Below are 5,544 nucleotides of genomic sequence, written 5' to 3'. Positions count from 1 at the left end.
CTCTATGGCTCACAGAATATAGCTTTTTTTTTTTTTTAAAAAGAGACTATATCTGTGTCACAAAAGTAATAGGGCCTGATTCTAAATTGCATGAAAGTCCGAATGTGGAGGCATCTCATGATTTTGAGCAAAGTACATATATGCCTCAGCCGACATACGCATCTTAGAGCAACTACAAGCAAATCTGAGTCATACATCCCTCAGTTGTTTCCCAGTGATGGCTAAATGGGCATTACTGGATGGCAACTGGGCAGCAGCAGGGCATCCGCACACAAATGAAACATTGTGGGGATGTCAAGTCGGTATAAGAAGAGTTACAACCTATTCTGGGTCATGCATATGTGCAGTACACAGCATTTTCAGTAACATATCCTGCAATAAATAGCCAGGAACCAGAATCACTGGGCAAAGCATAGCTGTGAAAGTGTGTAAAATGTCCAAAGACTTTAGCCCTAGGAGGAGACTTCTACTCTAATTTCTCATTGTGGATTTGTGGAGCAAGTTTGATGACTATTGATACAGTCCCTTATCCCCTAAAGGCCAACAAATCTGATTGCAGAAAAAATGACTCCTCCACCAACCCACACAATTAATGCCTGGGCAGCCTAATGTTGGCTATTTGTCAAACTGTCTTGATCCATGTATCAACACCCCTTAGAGTAGACCCGAGAATGACTGCTCCTGCTGCAGGGTGACATTTTGGCAGTTGATTCCTATCTCATTGGTAGAAAGAGAACTAGTCTAGACTTTTAGGCTAAAACTAATAAATAGTGACTCAATAGTGATATAATACAGTACTTTTTGTGTTCAAATGTTCAATGTGCTATTGCAACATATAATGTAACAAATTATTATTAGCATTTCTGATCTTTGCAATAATATACAATACTTTATGTTTAAGAAATGTTCCTAAGTAATAATTCCTCCCTGAATGATCGAACATTTAATGCATCTATCACCACTGGAATGCCCTTCAATAATTTTAGCTACAGTCAAGGCCGCCATCAAAGGGGAACTGCTGGTACTGCAGTCCTGAGCCCTGATGGGCAGGGGGCCCGACCCTGCCATCTGTCTCACTGGACTCTGAATGTGCCAACATCTACTAAAAAACTACATGTCACAGTAGCCCCTGCTGAGAGACCTCTCTATATTATAATACATATCCTCAGTTAAGAGCTTGTTGGCCATTTTCTTGTATACCAGCTCAGGAACACTCTGTTTCCTGATGTGTAGTTAGGAGCGGCGGACATTTTTCCGTAGTCTGAGCTCTGCCTTCCTGCATGTGGCACAGTCACTCCTGTTACTATAAAAAGATGACACTGATTCTATTGGTACTATAATATACTATGTAGTAAAGGTAAGTCCCTGTTTATTTTGTCAGTCCCAGGCCCCATCATTTCTGAAGGCATCCCTGGCTGCAGTTATAATTTATTGTAAGTTAGACATCCACTCTTTTTTTTTTAATTCAAATTCAAATTCCCATCACCACCTCATGAGTTTAGGAATGAATCCACAGTTTTAACACTCTTTCAGTAAAGAACCCTTCATATGCTGATTGGGAAACCTTTCCATTTTACAACTGATCATCTCTTATCCTGAGTATGTTGAAAAGTTCAATAGACAAATTATTTTCAAAATGTAAATATGCTTGTAACAGATCTCCAACCATTAAACTTACATACACAGAGTCACCTTTTGCATATTCTTTTTGGAAAAACTATGTAAAAATGTCTGCAAAAATGCCAAATAGTAAACAAATTATGACGATTTAATAATTATAAGAAAAGTACATAGTTGTGTTAGAAGTTTCACTTACTGTAAACTAATCATCAACTACATGGCATCTCTGTTAATTGTAACATTCAAATAAGCAGTATAATACTTATATTTGTATGTACATTTATTACCTGAAAATATGCAATCCAGGTGGCAGCTAGGCTTTGTAAAGAAAAAGGGTGAGCTATGTGACTCAATTCAGTTCTTCTGCAACATTAAAATGAGTTAAACTGTTTATCCAGAATGACATATCATGTTCTATTAAGCTAGTCATTCTAGAATTATATTTCCACCCACAGCGAATGCCTGTGATTGCTTTAGGGAGATGTGAAGGAAAGTGCATAATTATACTGGTATAGATGTATGGCACAACAAAATTGTTTTCTTTTATGGTAATATAAAATGCAGAAATGCGTAACAGTTTCAGTTCCGAGTTTAATCGTCATGCCATTACAAAGCTATTATCTACTCTGTGAATGTTAGCAGTCCTGGCGCTCATTACACAACTAGGAAACTTACAACTACTTAAATAAAACATTTTTTTTAAAGAATTAATTCCTGCAAACACCGATGATTGGAAATCACACGGGGATGCTGTAACTGTAAAGTAATAAAAATATCACTGCTATATCATCAATTTTATATTTACGATTTGCTCTGAGAAATGTTGTATAATTTCAAGATGTTGCAGATAAACTTACTGGTAATATCATTGCCATATATTTTCATATTTAAAACATAATGATCTCATCATTTTAGTTTATTTCTACCCAGAACATTTTGAAATTATATTTATATGCAGTATATATATACATATAATATAAATAATATTCTATTTTATTTTATATTAATGTCAAGAAATCACACTTAGGACTATTACGGACTCTTAATAGAATTGGTCCAATAAATGTTAATTAAGCACAAAGGTACTTTTTGTGCATGGTAACTATAAAATAACCCCAATTGCTTTGTCCTAAACGATAGGGGTATGTTAATACCACTAGTAGAACAGTAACATCTTGGTCGTATACAATACAACCCTTGCTTGCTGTATATGGTGAGTCCGCGAGCGTTGGAACGCATATGCAGGAAGCCCTTGAACATTGAAGCGCATGATGCGCCGGAAGGCGGAAGTGCGTCATGACAACACTCGGTTGCTATGGTGCGCTGAGTCATGGAGCTGCGCTGTCAGGCGCAGTCTCCCAGCAGATTCTGTAATTACAGGAAGCCCCAATGTGACGGTGGAACGCACGCCGCAATGGGGCTATGGAACGCAATTTTTCAATTAATCTCTCCACCTCTTTAAACGCTCAGTATTCTGTAAGGCTAGCCCTGCGGTAATAAGTGCCTAACTGTGCCCAAGTAAATTCAAGACATATTTCCATTATGCATAGAAATCATAAAGAAAATAATCATTTAGTATTCAAAATTTAGTTAATTCAATTACATGAAGTGATGTCACTCACAGTGGGGTTTAAAAACCCAGTAGTTTCAGTTCCATTCTTATGCAGCAGCTAGGAGCATTGCTGAATGTGGAGAGGTAAGCATATTGATCTCATGGCCTTTTATAGTTTATGTTGGTGTGTAATTACAAATGATGTTAATAATTCAAGTTGATTATTGATGGTAAAAATGTGTGGGGTTAAATACCAGCTCTAAAAAAATCCTGTGTTTTGGGCAATAGGGATATTTAGATAAAAAGTCTTAAATCAACTTTTCAGTTAATTCATAACATTCTCCTATATAACAGATAGCCCCTAAATGTTAATATAATAAATATACCTTGAAAATGGTCTAGGATGCTTAGAGGGCGAATGCATTTTAGGAGTGTTAGTTTATTTACACTAACACAATATTTCGGTATATTATTACTCAGAGTAAAAGAGTTTATATTCCCAGCCACATTAAGCTAGATAGTATTGATACGAACAAATTCTGGTAAAATCTTGAGTCTTTTTGGGTAATGTTGAATACCTTCTTAAAACAGATATTTCTCCATATATAATTCTGACATAGCCAATGCTGATCAGAATCATCAAAGTACTTACACCATCGTTTCCTTATTTATACATTCTGCTCCATCATAGGTACGATTACGGTTATCTGTCTTGCGTCAAATCCACGTTTGGATGTGATTTAGTGAAAAGCTGCTCTACGAGCTATTTTCAATATAATTGGTATGTATGAAAAATAAACTATGGGCCAGTATTTTTAATATGTACTGTACCCATATAGTTTTAGGAATTTGCTTTACATTATAGGTTTAAATACAATTGCTCTCAGAAACCTCCAAACCAAGTTTGGCTCAGTGGATAAGCATAGAATGAGTTACATCTAATAATCTGTCGAATTGGTATGTATAATTGTATCATACTAATATTATTATAGAATTATATGAAAGTACCACAAATGAGTAATATTATGTCCCCCATTCCATCCAGTTTATAAATGATGAATATGATAAGTTTTTGTAACGATATAACTGTCTTGGTTATATATTAATAATAATGTTAATGGTAGTACATATCAAATAGGTCAATTTTGATCCATTAAAGAAAACCCCATTGTTCTTTATTCATTTTTTTTATTCCTCCATCCCTCCTCGTACATTTTTATCCTGCCATTATATAAGTGTAACACATGTTATAATTTTACAGATATCCCATGTGGTGAAATCTAGTTCGATATCACTTTTAAGTGTTTTTATTTACCTTTTGAAGACACGCTAAGTTGCTTGTCCATACTGTGATCCTTTGGTATGTATACATTATAATTACAATTGACATGAGCACATTGTAGATAAACGAAACGATATATTTATGAAATGTTCTCTACATTGTTTAGATTATAAATAAAAACCCCTGATGAAGTCTGTAAGACGAAACGCGTTGGGTTAAGACAGCGATTTTGTCATTCCTTCAAGGAGGCTCAATCATCATGTCGATATGTGACTGAAATGAATTGTTACCAACACCAATATCTGTACGAAACATCGTTGATTGTCACTTTGGACATATTGTGATACAGCTCATTTTACTGTATTTTATAAAATAAATAAGTCTATTTCTTATGACTATTTTATTGTATAAGTGAAAACTTTTGACATACCAAAGAATATCACCAGCTCCCTGGGAAAACCTTTTCTTTGTTTTATATATATATATATATATATATATACATACACACACACACACACACACACACACACACACACACACACACATCTCCCTGCTCCAGCACTCCAAAGATTTCAATGTAAATACTGCGCCCGGTGCCCTCCTCAATACATCCAGCTCGACTGCACGTTACATATAACTCCAACAGCGGCACTCGGGTCTCACAACATACGACAGTAGACGGCTTCTGAGGGCATCGTTTCAGCGACACACAGCGCTTTTATCAAGCCTTACAATAATAAGACAAACACTAACTTATATGTGTCCCCTCCACCATAGCCAGCAGTATCTGCTGGGCTTACGTTTCTGGTCACTCAGCAGATCAACATGGAAGTCATGGCGGTCTCCATGTCAACAAATAAATAAAACGCCACTGTGAACAATACAAATGCACATAATATTAAAATCATGAGCACGAAAGATCAGCAGAAGAATACAGCCCAATCACAATAATAATAGTAGCACAGATAGCAGTTACAAAGTATTGATAAATAGCAATATTTATATGCAGTCCTCAAAGCTGAAATTAAACAATAGACCAACTGTTAATTATAAGACACTGTATAAAGCACATACTGGGATAGAATTAAAG

This window comes from Pseudophryne corroboree, chromosome 4 (genome assembly GCF_028390025.1).
Source record: "Pseudophryne corroboree isolate aPseCor3 chromosome 4, aPseCor3.hap2, whole genome shotgun sequence".
NCBI classification, from domain to species: Eukaryota; Metazoa; Chordata; class Amphibia; order Anura; family Myobatrachidae; genus Pseudophryne; species Pseudophryne corroboree.
Note: the sequence above shows the minus strand (reverse complement) of the source record.